Source organism: Corvus cornix, chromosome 13 (genome assembly GCF_000738735.6).
Source record: "Corvus cornix cornix isolate S_Up_H32 chromosome 13, ASM73873v5, whole genome shotgun sequence".
In the NCBI taxonomy this organism is placed as follows: Eukaryota; Metazoa; Chordata; class Aves; order Passeriformes; family Corvidae; genus Corvus; species Corvus cornix.
The window spans coordinates 11,431,858-11,452,826 of record NC_046343.1 but is presented as its reverse complement, the minus strand read 5'-3'; the positions used below and the strand labels follow the sequence as shown (position 1 = coordinate 11,452,826).

The 20,969-nt window shown below is 46.8% G+C and overlaps 1 long non-coding RNA gene across 2 annotated transcripts; it reads right to left on the bottom strand.

The window, feature by feature from the left end:
• Window positions 1-676: 676 nt before the first annotated feature.
• Window positions 677-19,234, bottom strand: LOC109146425. Of its 2 annotated transcripts, none has more exons than XR_005603078.1 (3): window positions 19,092-19,234; window positions 18,066-18,128; window positions 677-2,193 (listed from the first exon to the last, which is right to left on the bottom strand). It is a non-coding gene; the product is annotated as an uncharacterized LOC109146425 (long non-coding RNA). The 2 variants fall into 2 exon arrangements; XR_002048411.2 differs by lacking the exon at window positions 19,092-19,234 and adding an exon at window positions 18,762-19,081.
• Window positions 19,235-20,969: the final 1,735 nt, after the last annotated feature.

Below are 20,969 nucleotides of genomic sequence, written 5' to 3'. Positions count from 1 at the left end.
CCCAGAACCACAACAGCCAGCAAACCCAGCTACACCCACGGAGTCTGGGCTTGGTTTAATTTCTAACAATTCTGCCAAGCAGGGACTCCCCACTTCTTCCTATAGTAACTTGTGGTGATGTATTTTGTTTAAAGACATGGTTGGAGAGGCTGTTCTATTGCAAGTGTTTCCTCAGTACCAATTTGTAACTCACATTTTCAGCCATCAGCTGCTTCATAGAACCACAGAATGGTCTGGGCTGGAAGGGACCTTAAAGACCATCTCATTCCAACCCCCCACCATGGGCAGGGACACCTTCCACTAGACCAGATTGATTCAGAGCCCTGTCCAACCAGGCCTCGAACACTTCAAAGTCTCCCATTCAAAGCCTCACACCACTGGAACACTAGGAACCACTGGGGGTCCTATGATCAGTGGCTGGGGACTTCCACCGTGAGCAGCTTTTTTCCTTCCATCAAAGAGAAATCTTGTATCTCCATAACAATGAGCTGATGCAAGATTTCTAGTGCAAAGGAGGAAAGCCGCACAGCTGGAAATGCAGGGACATTCAGGTAAATCACAGCAGAACACATGGGATTGCATCCACCGTGGGGGTACAACTGAGGGTGACCTGAACACACAGGTTCTGTGTTGTGTCCCCATCTGAAAACACAAGGATGATGCAATTTACCACAGGTTCATTTTTCACAGTCTTTTATCAGAATCATTTAGAAACACCAGTGGACTCTGGCAAGAGGTGGTGTGATGACTGAGCTTACCCTCACTTTGAAGCAGCCTGGGAAATATTAACCACAAACATGAAATGAACATACCACAGCCACAGGGGTTTTTCTTGTTTTTTTTCCCTTTTCTTAGTTCTTTGGGGTTTTTTAGCTCATCAGCCATCTTACCTTCTATAAAGGTATTTTATAGATGTAGAAAAGAAGAACTCAAAATTCCAGAGGTGCATTTCATGCAATACAAAATAGGGTTTCCTTCAGTTTACTATCTTAAATGTGACTTTTGCTGTATCCCAGTATAATACTCAGCTTGAAAGGAGCATATGTTATAATGGCATATGTGAACCAATGTGTTACATGTACAAAGGAGAAATGACTCCTGCCAACATCTTTGAGGACACTTTAATTACTAAAATAGGTATTCTCCTTTTCCAAAACTTGTTTTATTTAAATTCCTTTTTAACACCCTTAATTTAATTTTCAGTGCAGCAGCCAAATATTCTCTAGATAATATCTGACTAGGGTATAGTACTCTATTTTTAGGATAATAAATCTATATGGACTTGCACAGATAGTTAAGTGAAGAACCAAAGCCTGGTGTGAGAACTGATCCACTGATCCCTGGTTCAAACCTCCTTAAAAAAATGTAACAGCCCCAGAAGGCTAGATAATTAAGACACAATGTAGACACTCATGTCCCCATGGGCCTATGGGAATATATGATCTATTTTTCTAATTAATAAAAAATCCAATTTCTAATGCATCAGGTGGTTCCAGGAAGGCAGAGACCTTCTCAACACAGGGATTAAACTGAGATGAATTAATTCAGCAGAGGTTGGGCTTTATTTACTATCAGGTAGAGGGAAGCCCTTGCTGCGGACTCCTGCCTTCAAGCATTTGGCCAGTGGAATCCAGAGAATGTCCGATAATGGTCTTGGTAGGGTTGGTGTCTGCACATCAGTGAAGATAAATCAAGTGGTAACAGGAGTGTGAGCAAGGCCAAAATCTCCAAGAGCGAGATGATGTAAGGTGTAAAATGTCCTTCATCCCACCCCAGCACAGCTGAGTATCAAGGTGGATGGCTGGTTCCGTCAAAATGAATCCACTTCTCACACACCTGGTATGCTGGCATTTCCAGAGCTCTTACAGAGCAGACACGGGTTGTATTCTGGCTGCAGAATGCACAGGAAATTAAGATCTTAATCTTCACCAGTTGCAAAGCCATGGCTGTAAACCTCCACTCAAATTCAGAACTAACTCAAACATCTTTATTCCACTTTTCCCTGTGGTGTCCTCTTGTCACCTCAGACACTCCAGTGAGAGTTCTCCCATGGCCATCTGTAGCCAGAGCTGCTGGGTGTGGAGACAGTCAACTGCTGCTCCATGAGAAGCACATCCCTGCTTCCAAGAGGGGGGATTTCCCAGCCTTGCCTTCATCCCCTGCCTCTTCGAACTATAATCCATGTATCAAGAGCTGTAAGGAAAAGGACAACGTTAACATATTGATTATCACTGTATTTCTAGATCAGCTTATAGAAAGTATTCCTTCTTCAACAAAGTGTATCCATTTCTTCATGTGCTTATACTCAGTCTCCCTGCAAGTGTTGTGTGTGTATCTGAATCTGTATCTTATCTGTTTTTAAAACACTGACTTCAAGGCACCTGATAGCACTTCACCTGTGATATACTTTATAAAGCATTTCTGCCACTGGCACGTCTGTCTACACCCTCCCATCTCACAACCTTATTCTGGCTATATCAGAATGACCCATATTCTTATTTAATAACTTATTTATCTACACAAAATGTTTAGAGTTGCAAGTCAATACGCCTGCCATAGAAAGGACAGCCTTCAAGACTTGGACCTGTAAAAATGGCTGATGACAGCAGATGGACTTTTCTCAGCCACAGGGTGAACAAAGTATATAGTATAGTTTCTTTTTAACTATTATTTTTTCCTGGTTAAAGTAGTTCCTCTGTCAGTTACAAAACAAGGAGGCTGGAAATAGCTGATGTCAACTCCAGGAAAGCCCTTGCAGAAGCCTGATTGCTTCTCAGCCAGTTATGATCCCCTGAGACTGACTCATGCATTGTCCTGGGAAGAGCTGCACTGGTATCCTGTATTTACAAGGCTTCAGACCATACTTAGGCTGAATTTCTCTGGACAACAGGGGTGGCTAGTGGCATAGAAAATTATATAAACAGCATAATTCTCATGGTCTCTGTCACCTGCACCTCGTAACCTGCCAGTGCTGGTGACAGTGAAAAACACATGAACATACAGGAGTCACTCAGTTATGTCATTAAACAAGTTGAAATCAAATACTTCAATGTGCAGAGCATTATTTGTCTCGAGTAACTAAAACAAATTTTGAAACAGGACTTGTTTGGAACTTTCTCATCTCAGCATTTTTGGCCTAGAAAACATGAATTCAATCAAAAGGAAATTCCCCACAAGTACATTTGAATTTTGCTTAAATCACCCCATATAAATATAAAATCAAAATAAAACATTTCAGTTGTGTTTATTAAAAAAAAAACAAAAAAACCCAACCCAACAAACAGCACAAAGGACAGCTGTCTTATTGAAATGAATGAATATATTTAATTTTTGCTCAGCCTGACCATGACCTGTGTCCATCTGAGCTACCATCAAACCATGAACCTTCTAAGTAATTTTTGCACTTCCTGACCCTGCTTCTGTGGCCAGAGTCCTTACCCAGGCTACATCACTCATAACACAATCTATTTAACCTTTAATTAATCTTGGAGCTACCCCGTGGACATTCCTGATCACTAGTGAGACTGTTGCCAAGGGATGAACCCCTGATTCCCAAGGCACCCTTCCCTGTTTCAATATTAAGGTGGGTGACTGCTCCCAGAGCAGGACTCAGTGGAGACCCTTTTTTTGCTGTATATGGAAAGGGTGACCACTAACCATTTGGATTTTCAGCTTTGTACCTGACAAATTCTTTTCTCTCCATTAATGCCCAGTAGCACACTCATAAGGCAAGATAAAGAGAAAGCATCGAGACCAACAGTGACATAACATGGCTAATATTAATAAGTTGAGTCACAGTCACTATGTTGAAATTTCCTGTGAAGATTGTGTTTCATTTTCTTATGGTATTGTTTCTTTTTAAAGATGATGGAAACTCCTTTTAAGTCCATCTAAATACAAGCCAACAAATGCAAGTAGACTTTCAAACATGCAAAATGTTAAAATAGGTTAATTCCTCAAGGCAAACTGAACCCTCACCAAGAACTGTGCCATCATTTTCTTCCTGTCACCCCCTGCTCTTCACACTGCAGCAGCAGCATCCGCCACAGTTCTCTGCAGCTTTGCTCACCACCAGCCCTGCATTCACAGCTATTTTTGGCACTGCTGCTGTGCAGTGGCCAAGTTCTCAGACCTTATTTGCGTGATTCTTCAGAACTTTTTCCAACTAAGTGTTTGGGTTTTTTTCTCCATCCTGACTCAACTTTTTTATTCTTCCTGGGTCAACCAGCAGGCATCTAGCCTTGGCATCATTCCTATCTGCCTGGGCCAGTTGCAGCAGTTCTTATGACCGGTGCCAGTTCCCAGGTGGGTGGAGCAGGGTGGGAGGGAGGGGGGACCTGCTGTATTTACTAAGAGCCCATCAAAAACTCTACAGAGCAAACTTAGCCCCTCCGGAGCTAAAAGGGCATGGATTTGGATGCATCCCCATAGGAAGGCAGTTCCCAGGCAGCTTTCTGCTGGGTACCTGCTTTGTGGACTGAAGGCAAGGTCTTGGGGTCAAGGGCATCACCAAAACAGAAGAAAAAGTCATTAACCCGTTCTACTCAATGCATGCCAGACCACATGTGGAACACTCTCTTAAGTGTGGTCCCCACAAAGATGTGGACAAGCTGGAGAGGGTCCAGAAAAGGGCCACTAAGATGACCCAAGTACTGGAAAGTTGCTGCAAGAGGAAAGGCTGAGACAACTGTGGTTATTCAGCCTTGAGAAAAGAAGATCCCAGAGGAGAATTTAGCACCATACTCCAGTATTTCAAGAGTGGCTACAAAGGAGATGGAGACTCCCTTTTTACAAAGAGTCACATGGAAAAGACAAAGGGTACAAGTTACTCCTGGGGAGATTCTTTTTAGTCAGAGGAGGAAAACATTTCACAATAACAACAATCAGCCATTGGAATAATGTCCCCAGGGGAGCAATGGATTCTCCAACGTTGGACATGTCTACTATTCAGTTGGACAGGGTGCTGGGTTATTTTGTCTAGAAAGTGCTTTTGCCAAGAAAGGTTGGACCAGATGATTCTTGGGATCCCTTTCAATATGGGACTTTAGGATTCTATTTTTCTTCCCATCCCTGTTTTTTACACTCATTGTTGAGCTTGTGCTGGGTTCCCTCCTGCTGAGGACTTCACCCAGCACCTGATACATGCCAAGGCTCTGAGTTATTGAATGTGGAGAGGAAGGCAGAGGAAATGACACTGTGGGAGGTTAGTGCAGAGGTGCTGTGAGCAGACAACCCCCCATACACCAACAACATCCTGCCAAGCACAGAAGGCTCCATTCACTGACAGCCCTACAGATCCCCAGTGTGAACCCTGTGGTACACAAGGTCTACACAAGGGTCCTGGGTGCAAGTCAAACGAGTGCAAATATCACATTGTCCATGCTTGCTTTACAACAGGGGACAGCTGACCTCTTTAATCGTCCACTCTTGTTCACTAACAAAGCACCAAGTGTAGGCTGGGGGCAGGCTGGAGGCACCGGTGCTGCTGGGACAACCTGTGCCAGTGCCTCACCACCCTGAGGGAACAATATTCAGTCACATTTTGGCCCCTCAAGTTACTGACTCAGGTTCAGTTCCTGGTGAGCTCCTGCTGCCCCCAGGCAGGGCAGGGCTGCAGGAAGGACAGGGCACACAGCCAGCAGTTATTGCAGTCCTTAGAAACAGCTGAGTCAGCCCTAATACATGATAAACTGTTGACTCATATTTTCAGTTTCCTTGGTTTTAATCAAAATGCAACTGTGGAGAAATCACATGATGCCATGCTCTCACAGGAAAGCTCCAAATGGATTTTTATCATTTGGAGTAAACTCCATGCTTCTCCCTTATTATCTGGTGACCTTAAAATGTTAATTGCAGCATTTTTCAAGAGCAAACACAATTCCAAAGTTCCTGTTTTCTAGAAAAGCCCAGACACCTGGTGAGGGTACAGATGGCAGTAAGGATGAGATGAAGCCATTGCTCAGAGAGAGCACCACACAAGCAGTGTGACCTCAGCTGTGAAGTTCTGAAGGCACAGAAGAAATTAAGAGGCGATTTCCAGGCAATGCCATGAGAACAATTAATCAGAAACGGGAAATGGCACACATAAAAGGAGTTAACCACAGAAACATGCCTTTGGTGCTACCTGCCAGGATTACAAATGCCAGCAAGTGAGTTACGGAATCAGTGCACTGCTGGAAGCCTCCACCAGCTTCACAGCATTTGCTCCTTTATCTGTAGCACTTTGCCATATGGGCTTGATCCAACACCCATACGGACGTTTTCCTGCATCCCTAGCAGGCTTGTTTCTATTTTTGGTGGATCTAGAAGCTTACAATCCTTGTGCGTGCCAGTGTTGGAAAACATACCAGTTTAAAAATTTTTGTATGTGACTTTAGCCAGGTTTGTTCACATTTGCCCTAGGGGAAGGGAACTGAAGCTTCTTTCTAGGGCATTGTTTCTCTAGGTGAGGCCTGATGGGATTAGCATTTCAACAGACTGGAGTAGCCCCAACGAGATAAGGCCATCAACAGAACATCAGCGGCCATCTATGAACATTTACTCCAGACTCTGGCAGCACTGGAGACATCTCCTCTGGAAAAGAGGAGGAAATAGAGATAAGAAAATCAAGGAATCTAATTCTAATTAACATCAGAAGCGAAGAAATCCGGATCCAATAGGAGATCAAATACTAAGAACTACACAACTTGAGACCAATGAACACTGACCCAATTAGTTTCTATGAGTTTTGCCTGTATTAAAGATCTGAAAAACCTAGTAATGTTATGTGTCATGGAATGATTCTCTCTGCACACCCCATGTGAAAAACGAGGTTCACTCTCCTGTTAGAATTTAAAGAGTTTAATATAAAGACAATAAGAGACACATAAAATAAAGCAAAGGGATAACGGCCGCGTGCCTTGGCGCTCTGCCAAGAGCACGCCTGATGCTCGAGGTGAGTCCTTTTTATACCATTTTTACTGTCTGTTCTCTATTCGTATTAAAACTTTTCCAGGAATTGATCTGCATGGCCACTCTTTGGGTCCGCCTTTTTAGAGCATGCGTAGTCTTCGGCCTTGTGGTTTTATTTCTTTTGATTCTTGGGGTTGGGCCCGCTAGGTAAGAGTCGATGGTAGGGTGGATCTCTTAATTCTCCAGACAGTCAGGGCTGATTGCAGCTTTGGGCCTCTTTGCCCCCCGGGCAGAGCGGTGATAGTGGCTCTCGGACCCTCCTGGCCGCCCGTTCTCCGGGCGGAGCAGCCTTTGGGCCCTTTTGTTCTCTGGACAAAGTGTTGATTGGCTCCTTGGGCCTCATCCTCTGCTCGCTTGGAGGTTATCTTACTTGCTCACACTTGCTAACATTCTTGCTAAAACGAGAGAAAACTACATCCACACAGCAAAAAGCATTTCTAACATTATATAATATCTACTTTAATACTTTGCGAGAAGCCAATACTATAATATATGTTTATAACACCCCAGCTATGTGTGGATGAGATGATTTCTGTGGTACATCCTGGCCAGAACAATATCCTGGCCAGAGAATAAAGTAATGCCTTGACTCTCTAACATTAAAAATGTTGTTGGAGGGCTTTTTTGTTTTTTTCCCACAGTTTCGGTGACACCAACATGGCCCAAACTCCTGATTCTGAAGAACCCCAGGCATTTCTTGTGCTTCCTCTGATGCGCTCAGCATCAGCTCCTGTTAGAAATTCCCAACAACTCCCAGAAGTTTCCAAATAGTTGCCACATCTGCAGGCAAGACATGCTGGGCAACAGCTTGTTCCTTGGGGTTGCTGGACGAGCAGCTAGCAGTTCCCATTTGTGGAGCACGTGTATGTCTGCATGCCCAAAAGCTTCCCATCCCATTCTTCCCATGTCACATAGCACTTCTTTTCAACTCTGAGAATTCCTGTAGGAATAACGCTTCATCTCAGGAACACCTGAATATCTATTATCACCTTAATTGAGCTTTGATTTATTCAAGCAGTTAAATTAAAACAACAAACTAAGGCTGAGAGTATAGAAAAACCTCAGCTGCTTGGCTATCTACCTAAGAAACTCTGATAATTTGATTCACCTTAATCATCTGAATCAATAATACCACCAAGGTCATTAGGGCAACTGCTGTGCATGAACAGGAAGCACAAATGGTGCTTAAGGCAGATTAGGATCAGGAAATGTGCCACTATTTGTTTTTCCTCTCTCTCCTGTACATCCATTACCTCTAAATCAGTAATACTGACATTTTTCCTAGCCTACAGTTGCACATTAACAATTATGGAGAGGTTCAGGTGAAAAGGGCTGAAGATGTGAAACCACAAAGGTTGTGAGTGGTTCAGGAGAGCTGGAACCGTGGGAAGCACTTAGGTGCCAAGCGTGAGTGTTGGCTGCATAATTCCTCTGCAGACAATGTTTGATGCAAAATAAGCACCAAACCAGGAAAGAGTGATGCTCTGGAAAAAAATGAGAGAGGCAAAAATCGACAGCTAAGTACCTCAGGAGGTGTCCCAGATGAATATCCCTTTTTGAATTTATTATGTTGCACAGGTTGTTAGAGACTTAAAACAGTGGGCTTTATTTCCCCCTCACTGCCTAGAAGTCAGAATTTCTTGGATCATTGCTTCCTGTCACTGGAGTCTGGGACAGAAAAGATGCTTCACATGGCAACTGGAATGGTTATTACAGGGTTAAACTAGTAAAATTAAATTAAAGCTAATTTATTTAAATAACTCTAGGAAATATTGGCTGTAACACAACTGCAAAACTAAAGTGCTAGCCAGGTTTGTTAAATAATCATAATTAAATCAAATACATCTCCATTAGCAACTTATCATGCTTTACAACACAATTCATTTAGCAAGATGGTTCAAATTTTTATGAGTTTATTTTATAATACCTGGATATCAGAGTAATTTTTTTTGTATGCAGTCCAGAAGCCAAAATTATGATTGCTTTCAGGCTGCAACTAATCAGCTATGAAGCACTCTGCTCACTTCACTGTGTAAGCACAAGGACAAGCCAAAACTTTCCTGCCAATCTGGGGGATTTTTAGCAAAAACCTGAGTTTTTGATGAAGCTGTTTACTTGCAGCCATTATTTTCATTTCAGAAGAGTTCCCTTGGTGGTATTTTTAATTTTCAGTGGGTTAAACACTGCTGCAGCTTTCTGTGAGTAGTAAAGTACTTTAGCTTTGCCATTTTCTTGCACATGGGTACACATTTGTACCTCGCTTTGGGCTGAGTTGTTTCTTTATCCAGACCACACCAAAACAGTGCCCTCCCTGCCCCAGCCTGTTCACCCCTCAGCTCTGCATGTCTCTGCTACTTCACCCTGATCTACGGGAAGCAATATTTTACATTCTGATGACTCAAGGTTCACACAGCACATCGTAGTTCCCTATTTATGGCACAGTGACCCTTTGCATGGCTCCCCACCCCGGCAGGTTTAAAGCCACCATGGACACTCCCCAACACGGTAACCCTGATCCTTGAGGTTGGGTTTGTTCCTTCACACCACAGGATTTATTCCTGGGGTGTCTCATTCTTGCTTAAAGCAGCCTCTGTGTCCAGGCTTCCACAGCACAGCTGGTGTGACAGTGACAGCACTGGGGTTCTGCTGACCTGTTGTGTTACAGGCACAAACAAATAGCTCCAGCACCCTGCATGCACTGAGTTATTTCTCATTCCCTTATTGCTAGGTTTCCCAAGTTACACTGAAACTATAGAGGATTTGATTACATACTTCAAGATACAGCCCCAGTAACAACCAGATCATGAGAGCAGGAATCAATGACCCAGCAGCAGTAACCCCTGGTTTATCACCTCGCCTGCCTCCTGCCAGCTCTCTGTGCTTTCATCATCATCAAAGTGGCATAAACACAGAATGGTTTGGGTTGGAAGGGATCTTAAAGCTCATCATGTTCCAACCCCCCTTCCATAGGCAGGGACACCTTCCACTAGACCAGATTGCTCCAAGCCCCATACAGCCTGGCCTTGAGAACTTCCAAGCTTCTCTGAGCAACCTGTGCCAATGCCTCACTACCCTCTCAAGGAAGAATTTCTTGTATATATTCAATAAACCTCTGCCCTCTGCCAGTTTGAAGCCATTTTGCCCCTTGTCCTGTTACTCCAGGCCCTTGTCAGGAGACCCTCTCCAACTTTTACATTTGCTGATCAGCTTCAAACCAGAACTAAAGGCAACACAGAATACTGCTCCTATTTTTTTAATCTTCGATTTTTCTTTCCTTAGCAGGGTGTGTCTTCCAAGAACACAACACTAACAAAGGAAAGCTTCTGCTAACACAGACTCGGGTCCTCAGGGCTATCTCTGCACTGCAATGCAATCTGTCCTTAGAAATGCTAGTGCCAGGAGGAAACCAGACACTTTTGCAAATAGGTCCAAATCAAATATGTCAACATTACAAGCCCTAACAAACAAAAAACTCACTTGAAAGCTACAATCCTTCCTGCTCAAGGCCATAATACAGTCATGTTCTTGGGCTCACCTTCATCAGGCTCAAAATAGCCCAAGGGTCCCCAGCCCAGTGCAGCCAACACCTGTGCCCAACCTGCACCAGCAGCACCAGCCTGACTCCAGTGATGGAGCCAGTACAGCACATTGGGAAGGCAGAACTCATCCTAGATATGCTCAGGGTCAGAAACACATAGGTCTGCCAAGTCATCCAGCCTTGAGCTTGAGTGTATTTACAAGGTGGTCTAGCAAGCCTGACTCTGTGTCTCTAGCTGTCATGAAGAGCTGGATGCTCCTGTTCAGCCCAAATGCCCTCTAATGGAAAGCAAGGCACAGGGAGAAGGGGAACAGTGTACCTCTGCCTTGACATGGAGACCCAGGACCAGGACTCCTACAGCCCACAGTGTACAGTGAGCAACAGTTACAGACACAACTCCCAATCCAAAATCTTATCTATACTCCAACTGTATTACTTGCACAAAAAATAGTGTTAGCCACCAGGGATTTTTTTTCTCTTTCCCATGATGTTTCCAAGGCAAAAGAACAGACATTATCAAGCAGGTTTGATGACTATAAAAGAGAAATATCCTACCACTGAACACTCACATAGTCTTTTTTGTCCCTTTCTCCATGTAAATTCTTAGTTCTAAACAAAGGAGAGCAGACAAGATAAATTACAGAGGAAGATATACTTGAACAAATAGATATACTTCTTTTTTCCTAAAACTGTCTCAATCCAGTTTATACTGGCTGGGAAACAGCACCCTCCATTCTCCTCAAACAACAAACAAACCCTGGGCTACTGATGCGTTCTGCAATCAAAAACAGGCCTGGTTTTGCTGGAGCAGGCACTGAATGCTGTACTTAGGGCAGAACTCAAAACCTCATGTAAAATGGGCTAAGAATCAACAAGTTAAATAATCTGCTGAACAGGAGGAAAAGCACTTAGGGAATGTTTTTCTCACAAAAGAAAAGAGGAAAGCTTATGGGTCATCTTGAGTGCTTCCCGCAGAGGAAGCCACAGGGAGGGCTGTACTGTAGCGGCAAAGCTCCTCTCCACCTGGGTGAAACCAGGACTTTGCTCTATCTCCTTTAGGCTACACCCAACCAGGAAAGAGGGGATTTCAAAGAGAAAAGGGATGGCTCACCACTCAAACCTGTCTGCAAACATAAAAGTAATTTCCCAGCTGTGAAATTCACTTGGGGTGTCAGTGCCTTAAATAGCAGCTGTGACTCGGCACCGCAAACAGTGGCTGCTCCAAATAAAATGCTGGATGCATGGGAGGGATGAGCACCAGGGATGCAGGCCTTTAATTTATTAGACTATCACTATCCTTGCCTGTCTGGACTAAGCCCATGAAAAGCTGCAGGAATGAGTGTCCTCAGGAGCCCAAAGAGGGCTTGGTAGTCCTCTCTGTGAAGACATTTTTCCTAATATCCAACCTAAACCTCCTCAAGTTTGAGGCTATTTCCTCTTTTCTATCACTTGTTACCTGGGAGCAGAGACCGATCCCCACATGGCTCCAACCTCCTGTCAGGGAGTTGTGGAGAGTGAGAAGGTCCCCCCTGAGCCTCCTTTTATCCAGGCTGAGCCCACCACAGCTCCCTCAGCTGCTCCTCATCAGACTTATGCTCCAGGCCCTTCCCCAGCTCTGTTGCCCTTCTCTGGAAACACTTCAGCCCCTCAATGTCCTTCTTGTCACAAGGGGCCCAAAACTGAACCCAGGGTTTGGGGTGTGGCCTCACCAGTGCCCAGCCCAGGGGGACAGTCACTGCCCTGATTTCTGCACAGCAGGAGCTGGTTTTATCTGCACTGTGTATTTGATATAAATTAAAGCTCTGTTTGAGACAGCTCCTCCAAAGCTCCTTTATGTGCTGAGGGACCTCCCATATTGATGCTTGTTATCATCAGGCTGTCCCAAACTACAATTTTATCTTGTCCAGAGGAAGATGATGCAACAGCTGCATGGGAAGTGTCAGCTATTTTATGCAGTGCTGTTTATTGTTTCAAAAAAGCAACTTTTAGAATGGAGTGGTTGCAGCCATGTTTACTGACCTCCTCAAGAAGGCTTTTGGCTGTGCCTTTTCTTTCCTCTAAGGGAGGGAAAAATACGAGCATGAGAAAATTGGCGTATGGTAGTGAAGAGGAGAAATCAAGCAGGACTGTCCCTGACTTGGGCTCCTCCTCTGCACCCATTCTGGCTTCTCCCGGGGGCTGAACTCCAAGGGTTGAGCAGATAAGACAATCCATTTCTCTATCTTATCTCTTGTTCATTGCATTATCTTAGCACAAACACAGTTGTTTTCTCCACTGCTCAGTTAAATTCCCTCGGAGGGAGCAGCAGCCACGGCATTGCCTAGGATGCAAACAGGGCTGGGGGAACTGGTCCATCCTCCACTGACTTTGCTGGAAGACGTGGCAACACTCTCCCAGCAAAGGAACATTGCCCCATGCAAATAACTCACTTGGAATTAAAATGCCTGCCTGCTTTCTTTTCTGGAGCTTGCAGTTACCCTTCTCATTCAGGGGCATAGAACCAGTTCAGCTTTATCGGCTCCAGCCACCTCCATCATCACTAACCTCATGCCATGACAATATTACATCACCCCTCAAGAAATAAAGGATGGCAGCAGGATTTGGGCTCCTGAGGACACATATTCCTGCAGCTTTTCACAGGCTTGGTCCAGACAGGCAAGGATAGTGATAGTCTAATAAATTAAAGGCACATTGACACCACATTAAAATCAATTTCAGGCTTCCAGAAAGGCCAGTTCAGTTCTTCCCATCAGCAGGTGTCACTGCCTCAATAATGACAAGCAGGTAACTAGCAGGCTGTAATTAGCAGGCTGCCCAGGCCCACACACCGATGCTGGCAGGACCATGCAGCCTGTCCCTCAGCATTATGGCTCAGCAGGACTGGGGAAGGATGAAGCCCAGGACCCGTGCATCTTTAATTTCCAAGGCTCACAGCCCACATTCCCCAGGAAGGAGCAATATTTTAATTGTCTCCAGGAAGGACATTTTTTTAAATTTGCAGGACATGGAGGTCACCAGGTAAATGCTTTAGGTGGCATTTCAATAGGTCTTATGAGAAACCCAGAGGAAAGAAGGCAGAAGTTTAAAGTTTTTCAGCTCCAAATCTTCCTGTTCTGTGCCTTCCACCATCAGATGGTGCACAGGAAAAATCTGTTTCATCTGTGGAGCCATGAGCAGACAAAGCTACTGAGCCATATCCAGGAGTCAGCAGCCACCTCTGATCCACTCAACAGTGCTATGAAAATATGGTATTCAAGACGATCCCTTCCCTGAAACAGACTGGGAAAACTGGTTTTGCAGCCCTTCAGTCATGCTAATTTGCTGAAGGAAAACAAGGTGTTTGTAAGGGAAAGCCAGTTATGTGGGCTTTACTCAGCTTAATCACTGTATTAATTGTATAGGAGATGAGCACCATTTAAGTTGTATAACTAGTGTACAAGTCTCCTTAAGCAGGGTTCACTTAGAACAAGAGCATCTCAGCCATGAAACCACTTTCTCTCCAAAAGTGTCCCTCCTAATAGCTGGAAGAGGTAAAAAGAGAGGAGAGGCTGCCCTGAGGCTCTTCACCACAACCATGAAGGTCAATAAAGTCACACAAGGCGTTCCCTTTTCTCCAGCGACAAGGTTTCAGCTGCAAGAGGTTTACTTGGGGAGAATAAGCTGTGGACATATTTTGCTAAAATAAATGCAAAGGCTCTATAAGGCAAACGGGACTGACTCAAACTCCTCTGAAGTAACGGAGTGCTTTTAGCAGCAGCTTAACTGCTCCGCAAGGGAGGACACTCACATCTCCTTTGCCTGTTTCTTCAATCAAATCCACCTGCAGTTTCTCTACCAGACCCAGCCCACTTCTGCTCTCCTGCAAACCCCTCGTTTGCATCTCTCTTCTACAAATAATCCCCCTCCAGGTTTCCTCTGGTCCTCCAGGCCACACGTTACTACCTACACTCAGTGTACAGTGATTTTCCCACAATGGTCCATAACACTCACTGAAAAACCTGGAGCATTCAAAAAAATTACTGTATTTGCTTTTTTTAGCTGTTGTAGCTGAGCTGCCTCCAGGATAGGGCTGTGTCTGGCAGGTCTCCATAGCTGCTGTGAAGTGATAAGTGCAGCAGCCGCTGCAGCTCAAAATGGGACAGGAAAGGGTGGGATGGGTGTCAGAGTGAGAACAAGCCATGACAAACATGAGGCAGGAGACTGAAACTCCTGGTGAACCAGAGCCACTGACAAAGATGTCCACAGGCCTCCAGGGCCATGAATGAAGGGAACCCCTGCAGAGCTGCCTGGCACACATCATTGTTCCCAGAATGACACAGAGACAAAGCCGGTTCTGTTTTTCCTGTCTTTATAGATCTCTCGTTTCAGCCATGTTGCAGTCTTTGCTGTCACACCACAGACCTGAACTTGACCTAGAACCCTGGGGATAAACTCAACACAGGGGTAAATCCAATGGTTTGACTTGCAACCCGTAGAAAGGCCCCAACTTGGGAGATGTAACACCCATCCAACAGCTCAAAGCCACTGCTGGAGGATGATTTTGGCTTCCAGAGGAAAAAAAAATGGACAAAACCAAAATGGACCCATGTCTAGGTTTTGGGAACTGGGGTGGGGGTGAGGAAGGGGCTGACAGGTGGAGGTTTGGGAACTCCTCCCGGCTTGCCTTGGGTTGCTTTGGGGCAGCTCCTCCAGCACCCAGGGCCACCTGCAGGTCCCGTGGGCGCCACTGCCCTCTGCAGTTCCCAGAGGAATGCACAGCTCGCCTCCACACAGGACACACCTTCCACCCCCTCCTTCCAGCCTCCCCTCACGTGGGCTTCCCTATGAAATTCCAGGCCAGAAGAGAAGTCATCCAATAAAAAAGCATTTACCTGCAGCGGGAGCACTGGAATCAGCACTGGGGGGCAGGAAGGTCCCTGTCCTGTGCATCCCCACACCTCGGGACTCCCCAGCAGAACTGAGGTTCTTGTAGAATGTGCTGAGGAATGGCCAAAAGCCCAGAGCAGAAAGCACATTGTCCCACACTAATCTCGCCTCCCATGCCCTTTTGCGGGAAACCCGATACCTTACCTCAGCCCTGAGAACATGGCTAAAGGTGCCCTGCACATCCGAGAGTGGAGCTGTGGCTACACGCTGCCTTCAGTCACACAGTTTGGGGCACGCTTGACTCTGCATAGGTATTGTGGGCTAAATGGGATACTTGAAGCTGATTTAGAGTCAGTGAAGACTCAGTGGAGCATAGCACACTCAGCTTGAGCTCAAAGTGGATGTTGAAGCAGTTGCGGTGGGTAGGCAGAGAGCAGCACCAGGAGAGGACACATTACAAGGATAATCACCAAAGATAAACGTTTTTACAACTTGCATGAAAGTCCTTGAAGTTTTCTAGATCACTGAGATATGGCTGGATCAGGATCTGGCAGAGGGCAGGGAGTGACAGCCCAGAGGGAGCCGGCACTTCTGCAGCCACCCATGGAGATGCATTGCTCTAGAGGCAGAGAGCTGTGAGCCGTTGGGACAATTCCAGAGTCCCTGCTCCTCCCCAGCCTGCACGGAGGGACCAGGAGAAATCCTCATGGAGTCTGCTGGCTGCATGGGACCTATTTTGGAGGTGTCCTGGGAACTCCTGCCTGGCCCCCTTGCAGGCTGCCAGCCAGGACAGAGGTTGGTCATGCTGGTGTGCTGGGAGCTGTGGTTTTGAATAAACATTTCTGCTCTGAAGGCTTTTCTGAAGTAACCCAGTCGGATTATTACACAAAAAATCTACACCTCAATGCAAAAAGCAGAAATAGAGCCAGTTTTATGTGTGTATTAGCACACAGTATTTGCTTTGAAGCAGCAAGTTAATCATAAAAGCAGTCCAGTCTGTGTCATGTTTGCAAAACAGAAAGCAGAAGATAAGAAAGGGCATTTGTGGTGAGGGTTCTGGCACCTGGGTGTTTTCAACACAGAGACTAAACCCCACCCACGACTCCTATGCACTGTCCCCCCCACTGTACCCAGGGCAATTTTGAAAGCCCTGATAATACTGCTGTTACAAATACAGCAAGGGAAAGAGACTGCAAGTCTGGGCTTATTCCTGGGGGAGAAGTGGAGGAAGGATGCTCCTTGACAGAGCTGAAAATTTAGCTCTTCACCAGTGTGCCCTGATCCCAGTGCAGCGTGCTCAGCTCTCCATAGCATAAACTGGTGTCAGTGTCCAAGACTTGATAAGCTGAACAAGCACCCATGGGCCATACTTAGCCAGCATTTCCAGTGTCAGAGCTCATGCACTTTTCCCAGTGATGAAATTGTATCTTTAGGTACAGAATCATAATGGGCTCAAGTAGTTTCCCTTGGGAGCAAGGTTTTGATGGAGAAACAACAGAACCATGGTCACAAATGCAGACTCTGAACATTGAAATCCCCCAATGATCATTACAAGACACACAGGCAACATCAATGTGTCTGTGCTGTTCCTTGCCGCATTCCCTGCAGCAGCCAAAGGGTGCTCACTTGCTTACACTGTTTCTCTGAACTGCCCAAGCCTGGTGATTTCTCTGTGCTGGTAAAACCCTGCTCAGAGACAAACTGCATCATCTCACCAGCTCTTCCAAGATACACACTGCCAGAATACTTCTTCTGCAATGCCAGGGCTGGGCACGGCAGTCTCATTTCCTGATCTGAGACAGCACAGTAACAATAATATTTTCCAGTTCTACTGACTGACCTACACCACCTAATTTCCAAAAGATATCAACAAGCACTTTACACACCCAAAGATCAGCTCTGTGGCTGCTCTGACCACTCAGCAGTTCTGAAAGAGCTTCTCCTCAGGTGTTGCTCCTGCCTGCACCATCACCACCAAGCACCCTGCAACCAGGCTCGGCTCTGGAGACAGCCAAGTTCTCCAACTGCTGCTTCTAGAGCACCCTCCATCCCAGCTCCTGAGCAATACGCACAAGCCTAGGACAGGGATGCCTGAGCATCTTTCACCCAGCCACTGCCCAAAGTGTTTGTCTGGCCCTATAGGTTGGCTCCAGCCCTTTCAGTGCCTGCAGGTTACCTGGGCCAGGTGCATGCCTGAGGCCACCACACAGTTTAAAAACAAGCAAATGTGAACATATGAACACATAGCAGCATGAGTATGGGCTGAACACAGCCTGCCTTTCCAAACACATCCTTAGCTGTAGTGGATCTGCTCCCAGCTGCACCACCCATTTTTGCCTGCTCCAGCAGCCCTTTGCAGGGGAAGCTGAAGGATGTTACTTGCTCTTCACTAACTTAAAGCTGGGCTGGTGCAAAGGCAAGTCCTAAGCATGGCCTCAGCTGCTACATATTGAAGGCTCTGCTCTCAAAAGGAAAACAAAGATCACAGCAGTTGCTAGACGAACAAACTTAATTTCATCTGCCAAGGCCAGGGTAAAGCCTGGGGCACTGAGCTCCACAGCAGCTACCTGTGGGGAGACCCTGTCCTCACTGGTCTCCATCCTCAGCAACTTATAGTGTAGTCTTAGTCCAACCTCAACATTATCCCCTTATCCCAGTCCCCAGCTCACACAATGCCATGGTGTGAGCTAAACCCACATTAATTACTCACCCTCTTCAGATTCCTGACCTTTTCTTCACACTCTGGCTCCACCAGCAGCAGTGTGTACCAGAACTACAATCAATACATGACAGAACAGAAGGAAATTAAATTTATAGTTTATTATAATTTGTGCAAATCAGCTTATGCTTGGGCAACAGATCTTTGCAAAATCTGTTCTCCCTTCCCAGATATAAATTCCTTGCTGGAGTTAAGAAGGATGCTGGGCAGGCAGTGCTGTTCCAAGGAAAGGGCACCAGAACTATGGCCATCTGAGAGCCAAGGGTCAGTCCCTGCCTCCTTCTTGGATGGAAGAAAATAAATGAATATAGAAAGGAAAGCCAAGCTGAGGCAGTCACCCAGGTCAGAACATTTTCAGCTCAAACAACTAAAGCTGGCAGAATTACAAGCAACTAGAAACTCGAAGAGAGGAACTTGCTGTGGGATAAACTGAATCATCAGAGCATTAGGCAGCAGTGACCAGCTCTCCAGCAGTTTGGGGAACACATGCACCAAAGAAACCCCACAAGCAGAATCACAGAACCACAGAATCGTGTGGGTTGATCAGGACCTTAAAGCTTGTTCAGTCCCAACCCCCTGCCATGGGCAGGAACACCTCCTAGACCAAGTTGCTCTGAGCCCGATTCAACCTGGCCTTGAACAGGCATCCACAGCTTGTCTAGGACATCGAAGCCAGTATTTTACTACCTTCGAGTTCAGCGGGAGCTCACAACACCCAGTCCCTGGGGCGCAGAAGACGACGGGACCCGGCAGCGGCCGGACCGGTGCGGGTGGGGGGCGGAGGGGGGGGTCATCCCTGAACGGGCAGGTACCGCTCTCGAGCTTGTACCTGCCCGCGGAGAGGAGGAGCGGGAGGATGAGGAGGCCGATGAGGAGGATGAGGAGGATGAGGAGAAGGGGAGCGCCGAGGGGCCGCGAAGGGACCCGGCTGCAGCCGCTCCCTCCGTCCCCGCTGCCAGACCCGTCGGGGTCGGCACCCTTCCCGGGACTCCCCGGCCCGCTCCCGGCTCCGCTCACCTCCCGCGGGGTCGCCCGTCGCCCCCAGCCCCACTCCAGCCGCGGCCCCGCTCTTCCGTGTGACAGCGCGCTCCGCTTTCGCTTTCCCTTTCCTGGCGAAGGAGGGGCGGCCTCGGCTGCCGGCCGCCCTCGGGGAAGGGTCTGGGGGAGCCGGGGCGGGGGGAGCTCAGGGGGACCGGCCTGGAGCCGGGGGCACGCCTGGGCTGCGGGCAAAGGGACTCCCCCAGCCCGCCTCCTACACAGCGAGTTTATCTCTTCCCCAGACGCCTGATCGCAGTATTCCGCTGACCTGGAGTAGGACAGGTGAAGAAGCACTTCGATTCGTCACCGAAGGGACCAGAGGGGTTTAACAGACATGTAGGTGTGGCACTTGGGGACAAGGTTTAGTGGCGGGCGTGGCAGTGCTGGGGAAATGGTTGGACTCAATGATTTTAGAGGGCTTTCCCCACCTGAACGATTCTATGAGTCCCTGTAGATATGGCAGACCCAGCTCCCAAAGGGTCATTTATCTCTTGGGACTTGAAGTGGAGGCACTTGGGATGATGGGAGCGTTGTTCTTCATGGGAAAGCAGCAGTCCCGTAACAGGAGAGCTCCCTCTGACCAATACCCTCTCTGCAACTGAGAGCAGGAGCTACATGAACTCTGGTGGCTTGGATAAAGCTATCAGAGCTCTGAAGAGTTCTGATGGCTAAGAAAATTAATGAATTAAATTAAATCAAAAGGAAATTAAGTTGGTTCACTCCAGGGGCAAAGAGCCCTCCAGATGGTTACAATTAAGATGCTTCAAGAAGTCTCACTTCTAGCAGAAAGCCAACATCGACACAGCAAAGGGGAGAAAGGCTGGGGCTCTCAGAGGTGCTTAGTAGGAACAAAGAACATCCTCCTCAGCTGGTCTGCAATACCTCTCCTGCACAGCTGCTCACTCCAAGAGGCAACAGCTGCTACCAGGAATGCTCACTCAATGACTGTAGGCTTTAAAGGCATTTTCTTCAGGAATTTAATCAATTACCTGATGTTCTTGGGCAGCTGCTGCTTATCACTCATTATTTACCTTGCCTCGAAGTAAAGCTGATCTAGAGAGTCAAGTGAGGGAGGTAAGACTTGCTGGCTTGAGAGGTGAAAGACATACAGGCAAGTGAGGCAGGAAAACTGTTTCCCTGCAGCTATGGACATCCATCTCCAGAAACTACTGGCTCTACACAGTGCAGTCTCTGGGGTTTTTTTCTTTCTCTTCTCAGAAGTACTTGTTTCTGTACAAGGATTTCTGGAATGCTGCTCCCAGGCTCTGCTCAGAAGAATGACCCCAAATGTAAGAAAAACCACAGCACACAGGCTGCTAGAGGCACCAGGGATTTTACAAGAAGCCACAGACTGGTTTGGGTTGGAAGAGACGTTAAAGGTGATCTCATTCCAACCCCTGCCATGGGTAGGGACATCTTCCACTAGATCAGGTTGCTTTAAGCCCTTCCAACCTGGCCTTCAACATTTCTAGAGATGGTCTAGCTACAGCTTCTCTGGGCAACCTTTTCCAGTAGGTACTTGCCCCTCCACAGTCGAGAATTTCTTTTCAATCTCTAATCTAATCCTGCCTTCTGTCAATTTAAAGCCATTCCCCCTTATCCTGTAACTCCAGGCCCTTGTCCAAAGCCCCTCTCCTGCGCTCCTGGAGCCCCTTTAGGCACTGGAAGGGGCTCTAAGGTCTCCCTGGAGCCTTCTCTTCTCCAGGCTGAACAACCCCAGCTCTCTCAGCCGGGCTCCAGAGCCATCAGAGCATCTCTGTGGCCTCCTCTGGACTTGTTCCAGCAGCACCACATCCTTTTGATGTTGGGGGCCCCAGAGCTGGACAGAGCACTGCAGGTGCAGTCACACGAGCAGAG